Source organism: Temnothorax longispinosus, chromosome 9 (genome assembly GCF_030848805.1).
Source record: "Temnothorax longispinosus isolate EJ_2023e chromosome 9, Tlon_JGU_v1, whole genome shotgun sequence".
Lineage (NCBI taxonomy): Eukaryota > Metazoa > Arthropoda > Insecta > Hymenoptera > Formicidae > Temnothorax > Temnothorax longispinosus.
In genome coordinates, this window is record NC_092366.1 from 18,243,455 (window position 1) to 18,265,625 (window position 22,171).

General features: G+C 42.0%; 1 long non-coding RNA gene across 1 annotated transcript in view; it reads right to left on the bottom strand.

The window, feature by feature from the left end:
• Positions 1 to 3,520: 3,520 nt before the first annotated feature.
• LOC139819032 (uncharacterized) overlaps positions 3,521 to 22,171 on the bottom strand; it is a 39,657-nt gene continuing 21,006 nt past the window's right edge. Inside the window, exon 3 of the long non-coding RNA XR_011733577.1 lies at positions 3,521 to 3,583. This is a non-coding gene — a long non-coding RNA (uncharacterized lncRNA). The remainder of the gene's footprint in view (positions 3,584 to 22,171) is intronic.

Consider the following 22,171-nt stretch of genomic DNA (forward strand, 5'->3'; position numbering starts at 1 on the left):
AAGAAGAATGAACACATATCGTTCAAGAAACACCACAAGGGATAATGGAAAAAAAATTCCGCTGTTCTTCCATTCGCAATTTTACTCGCAATTAGCAGGGTAAAAATGCAATACGTCGGAATTGACAGAACCCCGGTTTACGTACGCGACTTCCAGACGTGCGGGAAGTAACTTTAGCTTAAGGAAGGGGTTAGAAGGTAGCCTGAAAGCGGAGATGGCGGTTATGGGGCCTGAAAGTTGCTGGCGGGAGAGCGACGGTAGGCAGTGATCGAGCGGTCGCGACTTAATGAAACTCTTAAGTGCCGACTATTAATATGGCTTCCAAGTTACCGGGTGGCCCGCTGCGCCTCCATCCACCGCGCCCGCGTTCCCTTCCTTCCGTTCTCTCGCCGGTTACAAGCTCCCCGAACACGAGGAAATGGCCGTATCGCGCAATTTTACGCCGAAAAGTGAGAAATTAACGCTATTTATTCCCGTATACTTCTCTCCGTCGGCACAGAAATTACGTCAGACAATCAGCGAGATCTACTGCGAAATCTGTCCTTGTTCCAACTAATCTGACTTTTCTCCACTCAATCACATATGCTTAATTATAGTTCAATGACACTACGCGCTGCTTTACGACTCACTAAGTTATTTTATATATTCAAATATAGATGAGATATCTACGATATCCACGATAAATACGCTCGTATAGTTATAAAAAATTATTGTAAAGAACAATTATTATCAAATAAAGAAGATAATTTACATCATCACAAAATCATCAGAAGCAAATAGATATTCGCACACAAATATTTTATATTTAGGAAGTTGTTAGAAAATTGTAATAAATTTTGTCATTGAAAAATTATTAATTACTTCAAAAGTCATGATTATTGAAAATATCATTTTATTATTTTATTTGCGACTTGTTCCAAAATAGTTCATAAGCCGCTACGGCGGCTTAATCACATCAATTTGCACAAGGGATAAAGATGGAAACTACAAAGTGTCACCATTATCCTGATCAGCTGCCCGGAATCCAATAATTTACGCGGACATCCGCTGAGCGAGCCAAACTAGTAGTGCGCTAAACCGAGTTCACGCCTTGTCGCGCTTTTCGAACCGCTGTCACGCAAGGCGGTCGGCTACCGGGCTTCACGTCCCCGTCCCCAATTTGTCTTTGAATGAAAAATTGATCCGGTTAGGCGACTGTTGTAGCTAGTCGGAAATTGCGAGCGTAGGAAACTGACGGATGGGGAGATCGATGGCGCGCCGATACTTTATCCGTCGCGATACCGTCGACGTCTCGGCGTCGGCGTCGTCGCGATCCAGCCAGGTAAACTGAATCGCGCGCTCATTCGTGTGTTCGAATAATTATTTCCAATTTCAAGATTCAATTATCCGGGGTAAATTAAAATCCAACAGGACTCTCTAGGTCGTCATCGTTTCACCTGCGGCTCGCTGATCGTCACCTGATTATAAAAGTATCGCAAATCAAGGAGGTAGCAGCTTGTAACGAGGGTATTACACGAATTTAATTAAATATTGAATAAAGTACAAGTATTCCGATAGTGCCGCCGAGCGCGAGTAAATGCACCGGGCAAGATTGATCTCGGGTGAAGATTTTAAGCAACAGTATGTATAATTACGAAGATTAGAATTTTATCTATTAAATCTATTTGTGAGAGGAATTATTTAATACTTCGGTGTTCGTTTTTTCTAATTCTCCAATTATTTACAGGGTTCCGGTACTACAACCAGAACCGTCGTGACAAACGTTCTCGGACAACAAATGCCGTTATGGCTTGTACGCGCGCCGTTTATCTGAGACTGACGACGCTCGCTTTCAAGCTCACTTTGCGGGTTGTGCATTTTTCGCGTCCGCGTGCACGTAGACGCGCCGAAAAATTCGCATCCCTTGAGCATTGGTCGCTTTGTCGCCACCCCCGTTCCGGTTTTCCTTTCCTTCTGTTCTGTTTTTTTATCTCTCTCTTTCCGCGTCCCTGTTGGAGCGCGCGTTCGTCCGTTTTTCGATTCGGCGGCGAGACAATGAAGTCCTTATCGCCAATGGCTATCGCCACGAGCGTCGGCCGAATCGGCCGCAACCGATGCGCGCGACTGCTCCTTTTTCCACTTTTATTTCCCGATCTATATATAAATATATTTTTCTTTTTTCCATTTGCCTCTGGTTTACACTGGAGCAATCGCGGTTTTTATCATGAGCTTGGCACCTTTGACCGCGACGTGCTGACAGCGACAGTGCGCGCGGACTCGACAGAATTTTCTCGATAATCTACGAGTGCCGTTGATAATTTCGGTTTTCCTTAACTTAAAAAATTATCAGTTTCAAATCGTGAAAAGTCTACTGCTCGCCCGTGACGTCGCAAGATAAATTGAACTCTATTATCTTAATTGCACGCTGATTTTCTCTAAGAACCAATATAATATCGCGGAATTTAAATTACACCTAAATAAGTCGTTCTCCTCAGTCGCGACTAAAAGCTAAAATCTCCTGGTTAGCTTGAGAAACTTTGTAATTCAATTACTTCGAAATTGTAAGTTGTGTCTTACAAACTAAGCGCTTGTATTTCGTACAAATGATTAATTTTGTATGCGCGAATATACGAAATTACTTTACGTTCCTTTGTAAAAATTTTCTCTATTTAGTAAAAGCTTTTTAACACTTTATTCTCGAAAGAGCTAGGTGCCTCTTTACATCATTAGAATAATAATTTTCCGAAATTAGAGAAATGTGTGATAATACATTATCTCCGGAATATTACGTAATGTCACGAGAAATAATCTCTCTCGCTTTCTCGAGTAGTGTACCTCTGCCTCGAGAATTTTTAAATGAGAGCGTGAAGGTAAAGAGTAATCTTTCGAGTTCATTTCTGAGCAAGTATACATATATATAATATACAAACTAAATAGTTTAAACAACAATTTTCTTCTCTTGGCGATGCTAATCATCTTTTAACAAGTACGCGTAAGTTGAGCGTGTGATTACTTCGTCCGCCTGACGAAACACGTGTCGATCGATGTAAGTACACGCCTCTTAGTTCCAGAAATAGTCGCGCCGCGTGTTTAACAAGCCCGTTTAACTTTTAATAGGCTCGATGGCCTAATTATGAGCCACCGCGAAGTAACGAAGTCTGTCACGTTTTGCAAGCGGATATACTGGGTGTGACAACTCAGCCCCGGTGTACGGAAGCAGTATGAAAACGGAAGGGATCAGAATCCTTCGCGCAACGCGTATATGTTCCGGCGCGCTGTTAATCAATGAGGATTCTGTTTATAAATAATTATTTAATTATTAACATTTTTTTGCCGTGATTATATTTTTGATAATTTCCGGTCTCATGACGTTATGAAAGCAGTTGGGGTGGGTGTTTAAATTTCAGAATTATAATATATACAGTTGCCAGAATTATTTTGTTTTTGAATGCGCTTATATCGTGGCGCTACTGCTCTTGGATAAATACACCAAAGGAAAGTAAATAAATAATCATGCAGGTACGATAAATAAATTCACTCACCACTCGCCATTGCTGCCGTCATATCCGATCGACGAATCCATCCGCAGGAGACTCGTGAAAATCTGAAAATATACGTGAATCAAATTCGATTACTATATTTTCAATCCTAGGATTTTGTATCAAAGGTATAGTACGCGCCGCTGTTAAACAAAGATATGGCCATATCGAGACCGGGAGTGTAAATACGCGCAGGCAGCTTTGATGAGAGAGAAAACACGTCCACCATTTTCGCGGATTGGTCGAACGAGTCGACCGTAGCAAAATCGAAGCGCGGAATACACGCATGCACGTTCTTGAAATCGTGGAATCCACTGAATCGGCGGTCGATCAGTCGACGATACAAAGTGGCACGCGAGGCGATATCGAAACTGCATCAGCCTTGAATAGCGGTTAAAGCATCGCCCGCAATCGAATGCACACTCTGCACTTGATCGCTCACGGCATGGTTAGGGGAGCGACGCCAACGGTACGATACGGAAGAGATGAATACGGCGCGGAGCACCTATTAATTAATTAGTCCCCAAATCGGCCAATCACCGGTCTCGCGAACGATCAATGAACCGAATCGACCCGTCGCTGATTACAGAGGACGTTATTGTACTCTTGCACGGCGGATCAAACGTAATTCGATGGGCCGACGCGATCTATCGGGATTCGCGAGTGCCGTTTGTGATGAAATGGATAATAAGGCTGAGAACACCTCGATTCTCTCGTCCTCAGATCATATTTTGTCAGCAAAAGAGGGAAACGGTCGGAGCAAAAGTCGCGCGAAAATTTTATACGCGTTGTCGGAAAATTTGTGGGCGCTCCGCTCATGAAATTCTCATCGAAATTCCGACACTCGGAGTCTCGGTAATTGGCGAATAACGGCGCATTAGATTACTCAATCTACACCGGAATAAATCACAGTCCCGACTAATTATACATAGATGAATAATAGAAAGTTAGCGGCTATTAACATCCGGAATTAAGTGACGCATAACTTGTTACTAAATCCGAAACTAACCCGCTCCCACTGTGTAACATGGTGTAACCGACGCCGGTTAAACTCGTCGTAGATCTAACTCGAAGTTAACCAATCCCAAGGCAACCGCTGTGCGGTAGTCTGGCAATCCACAAAATTGTTATTCAAAGATAATTTCCGAGCGAGGAAATTTCGACAGCCAGTTATTTTCAGCGCAATCGTTTCGACGGCAGTTATTGCGACAGAAAAGTAACGCGAACGTTATATACGTTACAAGGTAAACTCTCCTAAAATAATATAAACGATAGTCAGTCAAATGTGCAAAATTCTGCGTTTGCAGTATTTTGCTGAAAGGTTGTACTAATACATCCAATAGCTCATTTGACCCAAACGTTTTGAAAAGCTTGGCGCGTATCATTTTCGCTATTTACCGTAGGATCTATCTAAATAAAAAATGTTCGTCGGTTTTTTCGGTTCATTGATTTTAATTATATATTTGTACAACTTTTCAGGGAGAAAAGTAGAACGCCACGCATACATTTGAGATGATCGTGTATTCAGCCTTCGGCCGCGGTAGCAATTATGAGTTAATCAGTTCCACGATCGACGGAGAAATTTCTGCGACCTCGCGAGTCGAGATTGTGCGCGCGGATATGCAACGCCTCTTGCATACGTAATTAAAGCAATACTTATTAGAGACGCTATTACGTACGAGAATACGGAATCGGCGCATTCGTGAAAATTCATTAAGCCCGTTCGTCAATCCGCAATTATTTGAACCTCGCGTCGACGATCCGCGCGAAACTTTTACCCGGTTCTATTCTATCATTCACACGACGATCCGACAATTTATTATTGTATATCCGACTTCGTCAGTTTGATAACCCGGCCCAATCCAGCTCGTAAGCGCCACTTGGCGCCTTTCCAAAAACACCATGCAAATAAGCTATTATATTAACAAAGTCTGGCGATGAATTATCTTCGCGATAAATAATACTGAAGGACATTTCGCGAGCAGCCGACCGGCTGAATGCGCATTAGGTCGTACCTCGAGAGCTTCCTATTCCCGTAGAGATTTATTATCTCGATAACTTCTTTAAAGAGATACGTTATCTCACGAAGCACGGCTATATCTCTCTTTTTTAAACATCAACAAAGTGCACTGATCAAAGTCGTAGTTTAAAACGATTTGTATGGGAGTCGATATCGCGCACTCAATAGCGTGCGCGAAGTCATTGAAAATGAAAAAAACCGGATAAATAAAAGCAACATAGGTATTTCTAACGGGTTCAAACTAAGGGTCATTCACGGTTTTAGAGCCTACCGTGAATATAACATCCTGACCGAGATCTGTCCAATTAATCCTTTTATACCTGAAGCAGATATATTTTTAAAAATATATATCTCTGCCAGCGATAGAATTTCTTTGCAATTTTTGAAAAAGAAAGACTAATAAAAAAAGGCTATTGATGCGCTAACATACTTATATAAACTTGTACGTTAACAGGAAGGAATCAACCTGCCGAACAAATGACAGCGTGACATAGATGGGAGAAAATATCTGGCGCAAAGTACCGGATGAAATTTATTTTTCGCTCGAATTCCTCACTCTGCTGTACGTGAAGGGAAAATTCCAGAAATCGATCAGTGGGAACCTTTCACGACAGGGAGACGCCGCCGCCGCTGCCGTCGCTGACGACGACAACGACGACGACACGACGATGGGAAGGTAATAAGGTGGCCGTTTGTCGCTCGAAGTGTCAAATAAGCGCATCGAGGCACCCGTTAGCAGCGCGCGACCCGATCTTTTTCTCAACGTGCCACGCCACGCTGGCTGCTGACACATTCCAACCGACCTGTCTTCGTGCCTTCGACCCCTTTGCCCGCGGCGCCACGTATAGAATAATAAGACCCGGGCAGTTCCGACGTATGTTAAACAGGAAACGGGAAAGCGAACAACTCGAGCGAACGGCGATATACTTACACACCCCGGTGCCGAGGAAAACACACGCCACGCTCTACACGTTCGCCATATATATAGCCGCCGCAAATATTCAGTTGATATCTTTTTTGCCTGATACCGTCGATCTGAACGGCAGAAAGGATTGCGAACGCGAAATGCGAATTGCGACGCTAGGCAAACTCGGGGCGTACAAGCTTCGATCGTGCGCGGTCGCTTGCGACTGCGGGATAAATGGAACGTCACGAATCGTCCTCTCGACTGATTCAATGTTTGTTAAGAGGCGGTATATTAGTTAATTCCAATTCCGTCGTTACACGACATTCGTAATTAAACAGAAATCTCCACAAAGCTAGACGGGTGGTGACGACAGGTTGAGTTGGCAAAAAAAAAAAAACACGAAGAAATGTTTCCGGGCGGCGACGCAAAATATTTGAAGCGCGAATAATTGATTCTCCCCCGATAGCGCGAATACGTCGCGTGTTTGCACGTGCTAGCAAATCGTTATGGAAAACGGGCTCGACGTATCTACATGCGACGTCGCGGTCTTCCCGCGGGACAGACATTATTACCACGAGCCGCGGCGTCTTCGTCGTTACTGCACCTAGTTGCATATGTACATTGGTGGGTGCATTAAATGGTCGAAGTTCGCGCGTCGAGTTCCCGAGAGTTCTTCTATCTTAGCTAAGTTCGCCGAGTGTCGACGCTCGATAAAAGTGTTTCTCTTTCCTCCTCCCCTTACCCGCCGCTGGAGTTTATACCGCCGTCGAAGCCACGCCCGACGAACTTTCGGCTCCTTGACCAGGCGGGTTACGCTTCTTCTTCTTCTTCTTCGCCCTCGTTTTTGAGACGCTCTCGGCACCCGCCGGTCTCGCGATAACAGAGAAATCGCGCGCTCGCGCGCGGCCGTCTTACATCCTTCCCCAGGGAGGGACATTAATAATCCAAGCCAACTATGCCAACTTACTTTGCCCAGCATATCGTAGTTACCTCTATTTAAATTATTATCCACGTACGGGCTATCTGTTATAATAATTATGTTACAATTCGTAAATTTGTTATAATAATTGCGAGTAACACCGTGAGGCATTATAGAGCCATGACAATTACGCGCACGTTGTTGAAGTTTGTAAGTTCAGTCCTCGCGTTCCTACGTCTTTCCTTTGGAAGACAGGATATTAATTCGAAACTTTGTTCCAAAAATATTTTTAGAGTTCATTGTTAACAGGATATGAAACAAGATGGTGTTCAATCAGATTTTCTCTAAGTAGACGCCAAGAAAGTGGACTTCGAAAAAGTAGATTTCAAGTTGATCAAAGAATCCGTGGATGCCTTGAAAGAATTACGAAGGATACCTTATATACCGAGACGCTATGGTCTGTACGTGTTATCCTCATTTCGCACTTATAACTTTTTCGTGCTACGGAATATTTCATAAGCTTGTATTAAACCTTGGCGGCGTGTTCTCTGATGAATTTGTAGACGACCCTTTTCTCAGTGAAAATTTCATTGGGCGACCTGCTCTGTCCCTCGGAACTTTCGAGTTCTCAACTTGGATACCTTGGTAACTGAAACTCGGATTAAAATTCTGAAACGCCTCACGACACTCGGACGCGCTATTCGAACGCAAAAACGTTCCACGCATGACTTCCGTAGACAATAAGAATGTATCTGGGAAATCCTAACGTGGAAGGAAAACGCGAGAAAAGAATGCCGTATCTCAAAAGCTGCATAGTCCTACCTATACCCTTACAACATTCGCACCTATAAGTGTACGTGGGCACACGCGCGTACATATGCATTGTGTACGTATATAAACTCATAGGATCGCGCCCGGTAAATTAACCGCGGCGCGTCAAGCGGGACTTTATAATCCGGAAATTAAAGGTGTATTATATCCGGAGAACGGGTAGAGAGGGTGACGGAGGCGTAGGAGGACAGCGGGGATCTGGGCCGCTAGCCAGTCTCGCGAGGGAGAGAGAAACTCGGTGAAGGTGCTACTAGCGCCCACGGCGATGCCGCTGGACTAAAAGAGAGAGAGAAAGGAATGAGGGAGAGAGGAGAAGGGTTGCAAAAGAGGGTTGCGTGTAAGAGGGAGAGCGGTAGAAAAGGAGAATCGCCCGGTGTACGGGAGATAGAAGAGCCCGGGCGAACACGGCGTGGCGGAGAGCGGTAACTTTTCTTATAAGATCTAAAGTTTCCGCGTACGAAAGGCCCGCTCGCTCTTTTCCGTTCCCCTTCCGCCTTCATCCCCTGACCGCTCGTCGCAACCGCGTCCCTCCGCCCCTCCTCGTCCCCTTTCCTCACCTGGCAGCCTCTCCGCGAGGCGAGCTCTGCGGCGGGAAATATTAGAGCTTTTAAACGTCGTTATTAGTTTGCACGGTGAGCCGAATAACTTTCGAGCTACCGCGAAAGCGGCTGCGATACCACCGCCGAGATGCCTCGCCACGGTAACGGCTTACGGTTGCTGCCTCTCCCTCCCGTTGCGCCCTGGAATCTCGTCGAATAACAATTTGAGTGCCGTTTACAACGGGCACGAAGAGAGAGAGAGAGAGAGAGAGAGAGAGAGAGAGAGAGAGATGGGGGAGTTTGGGTGATTAACGTGATCTCTGATAAAATAGAGCCCGGCGCCCGGTATCGCGCGACCAGTTGTATTCCCGGGGTGAAGAAGAGCGGCGCGATAACGAGAACAACCGAGGATTCGCTTTCGTATCGAATAAATCGCCGGCGATTATAAGAGGTATTCCCTAAATAAGGAAATAAAAACGCGCTTTCTTTTAAATATCTCGTTGGGATACTAGCCGTGAACTCGCGACCATTCTCCCACGAATGTAATCTGTTGAAACGTTCTTTAAACGCGAGAACGAATCGGGTTAATTTTCATGAAGTTTACTTCCGCTTGATTAGCGGAACAGCGCGACAATAGAGACTAGCTTTCTCTTTCTCCCTTTCTCTTCTTTCTTTCTCTCCGCGGCCAGAGCGAAATTAATTTTCACCGGGGACAAAAGCACTTTCGGAGGGACGCGATTTCTTGCATCGTGCCCACTTGGAAAACGATATGCGTTCGCAAAGTTCTGCAACGTCGCGGCACCGCCCTCGGGGTCCTTCGATTCCAACTTGTGGAAAATAGTAGACACCGCTAACGTAGCAACTTTAAAGTAAAAGTTATTATTGATTTAACCTGGATTGGGTATCCGGTTTCCAATCAGCACAGGAAAGAGGTATCGCACGAGAGGGAAGAAAAGCGAGGGGGGAAAGAAAGAAAGAAAGAGAGAGAAAGAGAGAGAGAGAGAAGGAGGGAGAGAGGGAGGGAGAGAGGGAGGGAGAGAGGGAGGGAGTTGAGGCCAACACGCCTCGCATTGATCCGGCGGCGGTAAACGCATTAAAAGCACATCTAGCATCTACCGAAAAGACGTATCTACGACATAGATGAATTATTAGCTTCTCAGAGATCGCGCAGCGACGGCGCGAGGTGAAAAATATATTTTCACTTTGCCGCGAGGAGAGCAGGCGCGACCCAACGCGAAATCCGCGAGAGATCGCGCTAAGTACGTGCAGCACGAAGTAAGCCAACCCGCGACGTTAAGTTTTCCGCCGGTATGCACGAGACAGATAGCACACGAGCGAAAAAAAAGAGAAGGAAAGAGAGAAGCGATACGTTCGCTCGTCCATTAAATCGCATTTTGCGCTCGTTCGCGCTCGGCGGCCGCTTGACGAAAAATGTAAAAATATGCACGGTCTCGCGAGAGCCGTCGGTCGCATAAAGCACCCGGGATCCCTCGACGTCGCGCACTCATAGCGGGCACACACTTTTGCACACATAATAGCTACAAAATTACTTTATATCACATCATATTACTCTATTGGGACGCCACCGTTTTACCCCAGCGGCGCATTCAGGATCTTACACGCCAACGCGAGACTGAGTAATGTGTCCGCAGTCGGGGGCACGTCGTTCACGCTCGTAAAATTACATCGCGCCTTCTCGGGGGAAGATTTTTACTTTGTAACAATTCAGTTCAAAAGTTCATATCTCTCTCTCTCTCTCTCTCTCTCCCTCTTTCTCTCTCGCTGTTTTGTTCTGTAAAGAGCATCGCGCGGCGTGTCGCCACGTTTCGCGCGAATGTAAGCGTTATCATCTCCGCGAGACGTGAAACGTTTCGCTCCGGGCGGCGAAATTATTAAGGGCATTCGGAGTATATCGAATTATACTTGGGCGCGTGTTCGGCGTACGGTGATTAACATGATACAGGACAGCGTGTGCACGCGGCGTGCGGACCTACATAGATATGCGCCGTGTACGACTGGCCGGCGGTACTTTATATCGCGGATGCTCATGGACGACGATGCCTGGCGCATTCGTGAGCAACCGGAGGATGAGGTACAGTTAATGCTTGCCAGAATTTCCCATGTGGCGCACCGCCGCGCCGCCGTGCTCCTGTATTTTCTCGCGTGCCTACGTGCAGCATTCTACTCGGCGGATGCTGCGCTCTGTGTATGTGTGACGTGTGTGAAAGAGGCGCGAAGCGCGAAATGGTGATCTTAACTTTTTTTCCACAAGGGGAGAAGAGGAGATAAGCATGATGAGTGGCGAATGAAAAGCTGGCCGAAAGATATAGAATCCGCTATAATTTGTATTCGGAACGGCGTCATATGTTATTGAACGGTTTATCTCTCTGTTAGTATGCAGAAACTCTCTGTCGATTCGGCTGTCAACTGTGCTATTATTTAAAACGTTTCCCGTTTACATTAACAAGAATCAATAAAAGACATAAAGTGTAGCGATCATATGTAGAAAAAAGATTGCTGACGTTTCTATGTGTATAACAGACATATATTTAATCTCATTATTATTCTTATATGATACATCGATGTCATATGTGATAGATTCAACTTTACATTCTATATCCCCCCCCTAAAAAATAACTTATCGGATATTGTTAGAAAGTACCATAATACTATAAATAATACATATGATTTGAGATTTTTATATTTTATATTTTTATATTTTATACATCGTGTATCAGATATATATTTTAAAGCAACTTAAATAGACGGCACAATGTGGCAAAAGTTTTTAGAATCTAGCGCGATAGCGAAAGTGTTAGTTTTAACCCTTTTTACTTTTGTATTTAAATTTTTTTTTTTTTTTTTTTTGTTTCTCTTTATCATTATCGACTAGATTTGGAAGTACGAAGCGATAAAAGATATTATATCAAGTACTATTTTTGGATTTTCGAAGGGAAGGAGAAAGGAAGGGAGAAAAAAAGAGAGAAAGAGAATGGTGACGGAAATTGGCGAGGCGAGCGAGAAGGGGGGGGGGTGGACGTCGCGGTGTACCAGCGGCTATTATTCGGGTAAATTACCGTGCGGTTTCGCCATTCGGTGAACTCCTGATCCCAACTGTGGGCCGGCTGCGCTCGTTAGACCGATCGTCCCTTAATCCCGTCGCGAATTTATATCACGACTGGGCCCCTTATCGCCGCACGAGCACGTCGGAGAGCATAGAAACGGCGGGACGATAGAATTTGCACGTCGCTCGGGTGCAAAGGTGTCGACGACGACGACGACGACGACGACGATCGTCTCCAAATACACCGCTGATATCCCTAACAGGCTGGAGAGCGGCGACACGCCTTGCGTTATTTCCGGCTGGTGCCCGTGCATATTTCGCAAACGTGTTAAGAATACCGATGGGAAGAGACGCGGGAGCACCAATGGAACTTCGTCCCTGGTGCGAAAAGTCGATCCGCTAATAACGCGACGATATTACGGGAAAAAAGTTGGCCGCGCGCGCGGAGGAATTTTCCTTCCCCGTTCTTCCAACATCATTTTCACATCGGAAATGTACGTTCCGTTTGATTAGTTTAACTTTGATATTCGCACTCCGCTCGTCGCGTTTTTATGGCAAATACGTACCCCCGGTGTTTCTCGTCGCGCGGCTGTTCTCCCCGATGCAACGGAATATCGTCCAGCGGCGAATCCACAGTCGATTTTAAACCGATATCACAGTTGCTCGAGAAAATCCACGAGCGAAACTCTGAAGAGACCGAACGCTACCGAGCGATAATATAGACAGAGCTCGCCCATAAAATACGAGAGCATAACCTGCGATCGTGTTATTACCTATAAAGCAGCCCCCCCCGGTATAACCTCCGAAGAAATATAACAAAGTTAATGGCGGGGAGGTGGAGGCGGTAAGCCGTAATTCTAACGCGACGGATACGTTTCATTCTAATATATGTACAATAATACCGCGAAAGTCCTTCGAGAAGAAAATTATTGTTAGAAAATTATTATTCGACCGTCATGTACAGCGACACTTACAAGAACTACATTGAAGATCTTCCGCGTGATCTCTTAGAAAGCGTTGCGTGTATCTCCGCCCTTGTATCTCCGTGTCACAGAACAGATAAACCGGACAATCCATATTATCCTGCTTTTATCGCCGCAGATATTATCGAATAAAAGCGTGTTCTTACGGGGCGGTCGACTTTATAGACGCACGCGTGACATTTATAGCCGCATGATATGCGCACGTTTTATCGTCCCATGCGTAACATCTTAAGCACTTAACGCCACATGCTCGACTCGATTTGATGGTACGGCTTAAATCCACCGCGTCCAATGAGATAGGCGTGAGCAATTACGTATGCGCAATTCGCGCGAGGTGTGATTCATCGCGTGGATAAGTCGACCATTAAATCGTTTTAATGCGAATATATAATGCAAGGAGCGATCTTTTTATCGATCGACGTTCCAGGGATAGTATGGGGTTGATTTTATAGCTATTTGTAGTCTTATCTGCACAACTGTCTGTCTCTTAAAATATAATATAGACCGTTTTATCGAGAGGTGTTCTAGAACTTGACGTTATGTTTTGTTAATTATCTTTAATCTTATCTATAAATATTTGTCCTGAAATGTGGATAAGATGGGATTCTCACAGTCTGTCACTGAGATAATTGTCTAAAGTCAAAGCACATGCTTGATATACGCTCGAACAATAAAGGTGAGATGAAATTTCCATTAAATTCAAACGTAAACCTCGATCCTGCGAAGTCGCACAGAGGCATTTTCACGCTCGATCGGGCGGATAATTTTGATCGCCCCTGTCGTCGTCCCTCCCGTCGTCGTTCCCTGTCGTAAACGACGTTATCCGCCCCGTCGCGAAAGAGCCCGAAAACGGTTCATCATAAACCGCGACGGCGTATTTCGGGGCTGTCGATCCACTCTTCCATCGCGGAATTCGTGGAACGCGTTCGCTTTTCACGGGGAAACTTAAGTCGACTCCCGAGATAGTCGACACCCGCGAGATATTTCCCGCGTACGTACGAAGCCTCCGACAAAACCGGCGACCGACGTCGCAATGGCGAAAAGAGCTTTTAACGGAAGGAATTCGAGCGAGTGCATCGCCGAATAATATAGAACGATTTGTCGTCGAGTTCCTTCCTCGCTATCTTCAGAAACTTTTCGATGAAGCGATGAAGTTCCGCTTCGTCCTCCGATATAGATACGCGCGTTTTACTACACGTTTTCATCGTTGTTAAGGGAGCGAAGAAAATGCACTCTATAATCATACCTATCTACGCTTGTCTATAATTAGGTATTCGCTTCAGTGATCGATGTAAAAGAACAAAATTGCGAATAATTGCTATTGTTGTCAGATGCACACGTGGCAAATTATAGGATCTGCTTCTAATTGTAAAATTAGATTAAAATCATAATGCATGTTTCACATTTGTTTCTACTATAAGTTTATATCAAGTAAATAAAGTATTGTAAAATATGACTTTACAACTGCATGGTCGCGAAATGGAAATAATTTGATCGACACGCAAGATAATCTTTCTTTCAACCGTGATTTAAATATCGCGACTACCAAGAAAGTTTCAAGTTAACAAGTACTGCGATAAAGCACAACGTTCCGAATACGATAACGATAAACGCAGAGTTACAAGTAGCAATTAGCGAGAGAAAGTGAGAGAAAGAGAAAAAGAGAGAGAGAGAGAGAGAGAGAGAGAGAGATGTAATTTATTACGTACGCTAGAATATAAAATCCCTTAAACACAACAGGATAGCACAGACGATCGTTCATTATAAATACTTAGGTACACATAAATAATACAGAACTATGCGCGTACATCGTGTGCTATTAAGCAGCTAACAAAGAAGAAATAAAATTTTCAAGATTTTTAAGAGATTTTTATGAAAAATTACAAATTGTAATAATAAACATTATATATATTACAAATAATGTATGTAAATAAAAATATAGAAGAAGAAAGGATGTAAATCGGAATTCTCTCAAGTAATTTGCCATAATTTGCAATTTGTCATCATTGAAATCTACCCTCGCATTTCCAAGACAATCTCGTTTCATTCTTAGGATTGGAGTTTCTGGTATGCACACGCTAGCATAGTGTACAAGTGTGCCTAGCATTATGTCTGTCTGTAGCCGAGAACTCGAACGAGCGATATAGATGGGATAATTGCAGATAATTTGCAGCGTCGATTGCTACGCATTCCCTACTTCAGCCACCCTTCTCGCGCTGTTCTGTCATCTGCCCCCTCGTTCCCCCATTAACGCTCCCCTTACTTCCTGCCCCGAACGTTCGTCTCCCCCTTGTTCCCCTTGATTCGTTTACTTCACCAAGGTGAATGAGACGCGCATCTTTACGGCCGTTCCTAAGCAAGACGTTGCCGAAATCGTCCTTAAACGTGCAGCCTCGCAAATGCGCCTCATCGGATGCCAAAACGTGATTATATCCCTGCAGGCGCAGCTAAATGTAATTTATATCTCAATGCGAGAGAGAAGCTTCTCTTTTATGACCTTCTTTACGTTGCGAAAATTGCTTTAAAAAGAGTAACATTGCATAGATAGCGAAAGAAACTTACGCAGTTAACGATTCAAAGTTTAATGCCACGTTGGAAAACTTTCATTAGGTGTAATTCCAATGTAAAGATACTGCGCACCTATTTGATGGTGTATATTAAATTTAATGTTCTACCAACCCTATTACAATTAAATACCATCGAAAATACGAAAGATAATCGAGTTAAATGTACAATTTCTTGTATTCGTCGCCAAATGTTTAAAGGCAATGTCAACGGACGTAATCCTTCGTGAGTTTATTTATTCATTTACCGCGTATCTCCGGGAATCAGTAACATCTGATGGCCACTTTTAGTTCGCCTGCCAGTAGTAAAACTAATACTAGGATTCGAATTCGAGAATAGTCGGGTAAAATTGCCTATAAGCGCACAGAAGTCTTTCGTACTACTGTTCGCGCGAGCTGCGACTTATCGAAACTTTTTCGAAACTTTTATGAAAGGTCTTTTTCTCGCCTCATCACGTCGGGTTCTCTCCCTTATTGACTTTAAGCCCGGGTTTGGAAATCCCCGTCACTTCTCCTCTCGTTTTTCTCTCCGACGACCCTCCCGCCCCACTTCCTTCTGCGTTACATCCCACCGACAGGATTCGACGCTTCGTGACTTAATTTGTTTACACGTCGTTCAATTTGTCAACATAAGTCGACAAATTTACCATTGCCTAAAGCGAGAGGAAATCGATTTCGCTCGATACTACAATTCGTGATAATCGCGCGTATCTCGCGATTGTTAATCGAAAAGAGCGAATAATATGGTGGAAATTAATTTAAGTTACTGCATTGCTAAATTTACATTTGTAGCATCGTGACGAAATCCGCGATAAATATAATACAGTGCGCAGACAAATGTATAGTTAAGCAGAATTGTCCAAGTTATTTAAAATCGTAATTCACCACATAAAATTGTCCGTATTTCTACGGATTGTTACGCAACCATCGTACAATACTATAATAGTACTTAACAAATTTATTAATTTAAACAATGTTCACTTTGTAATACGAATATATATTTTTAGTTGGCAAATTTACGTGATGTTGCGATTGTTATAGCACAACATGTCAGGGTGAATAAATTATGTTATTTTAATCTGAAGTAACGAATCTGCAAATATACTTAGATGAATATAACATTTCACAAAGCGATTATATGTGTATCTTGAAATGGATGGCTAAAACGGATTAGGAATATTTAACTCCGGAATATATATACCTCCATTCTCCATTCTACCTTCCGGCCGACTTACTGTGTACAAGAATACATATGTAGAAAGCTCCTAAAATAATGCTTATCGTTATTAATGCACCATTGACAATCAGCTTAATAATTTATTGTCACATTAATGGTGCCTCTTTTGCAACAAAATAGTAATTACAAGGTGCATAAATTGCTGAAAATTTGTAGAATTTGATCTCGGATATAAATAAAGAAAAGATAAAATATTTCACAGATAAGGTATTTCATAAAACAATAATATATTGTAATTTTCATAAAAAAGATATTATTTCCAGATATAATAAGAAAGTTTATCTGTAATATGTTTACACTAAAAAAAAAAAAATATTTAGATCCAAGAAAATATTTATTTAGATAGTGCCAATGACTTATTTACTTAATAGAATACACATATTTATTTAGAATTAGATATTTTTACTTAATTTAAGTAAAGATATCTAATTTTCTAAATAAATACGTGATTATATTAAGTAAATAAGTTATTGGCACTATCTAAATAAATATTTTCTTGAATCTAAATATATAGGATATTTTTTAGTGTATATAATAAGCAGAATTAGATAAATTGTATAATAAAACTTACTAATCAATTTGTTCGAATAGCTGATTGCTATAATGTACGTAGTACATTACGTAAGAAACCAAAAGGTAAAACCAACTACAATCATTAAATTAATAAAATTAATATCTAGACTGCAAAAATTAATAATGGATGATCGCGATTATCAGCATGTTCACAGCCAACTCACGATATTATTGTGACTAATTTTGATGAAACTGTTCTTTAATTTTAATTAATCGTACTTTAATAATGACGATTAGTCTCCAAAATCTCAAGATTTTCTGAGATTTTAGAGACTAATCGTCATTATTAAAGTACGATTAATTAAAATTAAAGAACAATTTCGAGATGTTTTGTATAATTTAACGTCGATAAAAATATACGTATTACAAATTAAGAATAATCGTATTACACCTATACTCTAATATCGTTAGATTAGTGTGTAATTAATTATACTAAACATTTTTCGAACAATAAAAAAGAATCTCCAAAACCATATTATCGTCGATTGCTGACGCTAACAAGAAATTCATCTTACAAATTGTATCGCTCTCATAACAGTAGCTTTGGGTAAGATTGGTCCGAGGGTTTGCGACCTTGATCGTTGTCAGCGCGAAGAAACTTATGATCGAATGACCGCAGGAGACCCGTGCGAGATCGAATGACGGTTATGCGTCACGAGAGGATCGGCAGAAGGCGACGATAAGCATTTCCACGACACTCGTTTCCGCCCTTCGGCGCGACCTCTTCATCGATCGACCTCTGATCTCGAGAACCCTCTTATATTTTATACGGTTCCGTCGAAATTAAATAGAATCAGGATAATTTGATCCGGGATACGTTCAGCCGGCCGCGCTATCGCACAACCTTCTGTAGGTCTTTTTACGAAGAAAGAAATGAAAATAAGGATGGATCTTGTAGGATGTTTTTAAATCGAATCGTTGAATTCTATATAAATTTTATATCCGTTTTTTTATAAATAAAAAAATTTTAGAAGTACCAAGATATCTTGTTAAAAGTATCGGAACATTAATAATTTTCAAGTCGTAAGTAATAAATAAAAAACAATTTTTTTTCTATCTATAATGAGAGTAACTAACGAAATTCATTATTAAACGAAATGCATTATTTAATCGTATGAATTCGAATCAAATCTCTGATAGTGTCTAGTCTAGTTTTATTCTAGTCTAATGCTAAAATAAAATATAAGTATACAAGTAGATAGAAATAAGTCTTACGGTCAAGCTGGATCTTTGTGTTTAATAATACTATTACGTGAAATAATTAAGGAAACATTATTTATTATTTAATTCTGTTGTAACTTTAACATAAATTATAAATTTAAAATCTAATCAAATGTAAAAATATTAGAGTTGTAATACAAGAAATATTTAAATATCTAGTAATTTGATAATAACACAAAACTTAATCGATTTATACTGAATATTATATATGTTCGTGTATTCTTAAATATTATCGTGCTCTGAATTGTACTGGAAATTTCTTAATAAATTAACTGAAAACTGAGGAGATATGAAAAGAATATCTAGTCTAAATTTGTTAGAGCTAAATCAAACCCGAATTCTAATTCGGTTATGTTGTGACTGTTAAATTTGACGTTTTAATTACGCATTATATTAAATGTCAAGGCTTCTGTCTTATGCTTTCAAGAGGCCACGCAGATAATAAGTTTATTTAAAAAAACTTGCTAGTTTTTAGATATATATATATTGGGTAAAGCACCAAAGCACACCTCCTTGCTTGTGTATAGCTATAGAGACATTCAAAAATTGTTAAGCTCGGGCTGCGACAGGTCATGGTCCATCCCTGCACGGAAAGGGCGAATGGAGCGCATAAATGTAGGAGCTGCCCGTCACGATAAACTAAATAGACCGTGCCAACATACACACACATGGTCGATCCTCGGCTTATTGGAGCGCTCTCATCCTTGGAAAGTGGTCAAGATTTCACTTACCGCCATCCGCTCTCGAGGATACAACGGTTATACGTTGCTATATGCGAACATTGACTTGGTCTTTATTCGAAAGAAAGTTATAGATTCGTGTGAATTTTTCAAGCAGTGCGCAAATTTCGGTAAATATAACAAAGTTAAATCGAGGTGTTTTAAATGTCTTTTATCGATATTCTGGATTTCTTATTGTTAGTTACTTGTTTCTTTTTTTTAACGCTTCTCGATGTAAAGTTAGAAAAATCTCAGAAATGGATTCGATAGAAGATCGAAATATAGACAGTAAGTAATTATTTTTCAATTCAGTATATTGACCTTTTCATTATATCGGCACTGAAAAATGGGCGAAATATAGAGTGAAATGTTGACAGGAATAGTTAAGGAATTTGCGCCAGATTACAGAACAGTGGTAAATTCAAGGAGCTAGTCTTCAGCAGTTCGCACAGTGCATTGTCCCGACCTCCAGTATGTAGATGTATAACCGCGCTGCCAGCTGTAAATTAGTGCCCCGACTAATTGGGGCACGAAATAGGATGATCAAATATGGAAAGCTAATCCGGTATTCTCCGCAAGATTTTAGTACTTCGCTTCTCAGCGTAATATGTCCCGAAGATATACCTTTTACGTTATTTATTCTATTTCTGAAGTTATTTTTCGAATGCCCTGAAATAACAACTAGCAGAAACTACATATTCATCTCTTTTTAAGCCGCATGACCGTTCCCATTCGTCGCGATATAGCGCCTCGAGGAATTGACCGAAAGGAATCGATTGGTCGAAATAATTTGTATGTTATTTTCATGCAAGCAATTAATTATATATAGCCCGTGCCGGGCAGGCAACAGTCGGGCTTCGACATTATTAATAAGAAGGCGGTATTTTCAGTCTACCCTCTCGCGGACATATACAATATGAACTTATGGGATGCTCGAAGGTTGCAGTCATGCGGGACTCCTGTTTATCGCCGCGAAGAAGCTCAGGAAGAGCGAGGAGAGACAATGAAGGCGAACGACGATGGAAGAACAGTGGCGAACGCGAAACTCACGCGGGACGAAAGAGGTGATTCAAAGGAGGATAAGAACAGTGTTGGATTAAGGTTGCGGCAGCGAGCCCTAAGCGAGTGTGTATTCATGGGCAGGTGCAGAAAAATTTAATATACAGGCCGTCGGTCGAGTAACTCATTGTGTGGACTCTATAAGAAGCTATACGAGCTCGCCGCGCCCACGAGGGCACGGAGGAGGCACGTGGGAGGATTACCGGACGAAATAATAAGTTAACGTGTCATCGCTCGCCGACTGTGGTGCCCATATATTCTTGGAAGCAGATAATTGCAATTAAGCACACGATAATCCCGTAAAATTGTATCAATCAGCTGCAACATTATGCCGTTTGACAGTGGAATGAGTATTTTATATCCAAATATTTTATTCTATTTAATTGGTTTGTAAATTATCAATTGCTTTGATTTCAAAATATCGACAAAAGAACGTAGTAGATTGATTGCACAAAAAATAACATTGAAATTTAAACAACTATTAACATTGCATAAGGACATTATTAGAATTGTCTATATCAATTAATTAGAGTTTAACATAAAACTTCGTTCGAATTAATTTGATGACGTTGGAATTTAATAAGCCGCTGACATATAAACCGCTATAAATAAATTTATAGAATATACAATGAAACATGGAATTAGAAAATAATAAATCTTTATTGATTGTCGATAATAAGATAACGAATTTAGTCAAACTACTTTTGAAAAAAGGATATACTTATGAAGTGCCATATAAACGTGAAAAGTGTCGTGCTGTAAAGCGGTAGAAAAAAAAGGAATCGTAAAGATCGTGAGGAGCCGAGGGGAAAGAGGAGAAGGAGGAAGTCGCTCGATTCTCGAAGGCTGATAATTTACGGACTAGCGTGATCAGGATCACCCTCTCCGCGATTTAGGAGCCAATTTCCAAAGTGCGAGGCGTTGCTCCTACTTAGACCTTACTCGCTTTTAGAGGGGATCGAACGGCATGACGGAGGATAAGAGGAAGCAGCGTGGAGTAACCGTCGAGACGGCCGATGGAAGCTTCAATTTCAATTTAAATAGTTCTTACCCACGGTCAGCAGTCTTTCGTTTCGGCTAATGCGCTCACTCTTCGGAATGTGCGCGGATACGCACCTACTACCGTTTGCGTACGTATCGGGGTAAAAGGAATCGTGGTGGAGAATCGACTCCAGGCAGGCAAAGAGGGGATAAGATAGTAGGATAGAGAGCTGTGCGGAGGGCTGTTGGCTGAGAACTGCGTGATAAAGAGGGGCGAGAGAGAGAGGTTGGAGATGGAAAAAGAGAGTGAGGACAAGAAGTTGAGAAAAGGGTTTCGAGAGGGAGGAGGCGAGGACAGAGGGGGATTCGGTACTTTCTTGCCTCCGCTGAAATCCAATATTCGGACAGCGAGAGGAAGAATCTCATGGTGAGTTCCATCTCTCTACCACTTAGTTCTTAGAAATTTATATCGTGCCGCAATTTATCTCGCGTTACGCGTCCGCCGCCGCGCTCCTCGATACAAATTTAATAAGGCGGTCCGGCAGGGACAATAAATCAGATCGCGTTAGCTTCAGATGTCGTCGTGAGGATCGTTAGAACCGATTGCGCTGCATCCCTCGATCTCCTCGAAAGGCTTAAAGAGAAAAGGATCGTGACATATCCGCGCCCGCCTTACGACGCGCGCTTGCTATCTGACAGTTGTTTCTATTGAAAGACCTACAAGAACTGTGCGAATCCACGATGATACGGTAACGCATCGAACACATCGCGCCTACAACTCGTGTTGGAAATGCAAATCGAGTGCATGAGGTGTGCTAATCGTTCTACTTTAATCACCGTTTTTATTTATTTAAAAATTACACAATTCCTGGATGTTTATATTTACTTGCAACTGATAAAAACTGACGCATTTAAATTTTATTTGAAATGACAGTAACTTTTTTGAACCTATCTCTAAATTATATTTATAAAAGAATATTGATAATATTGATATTTCCTTTAATCAACGTAACTAAAAATGATCGGTAATTCTAAC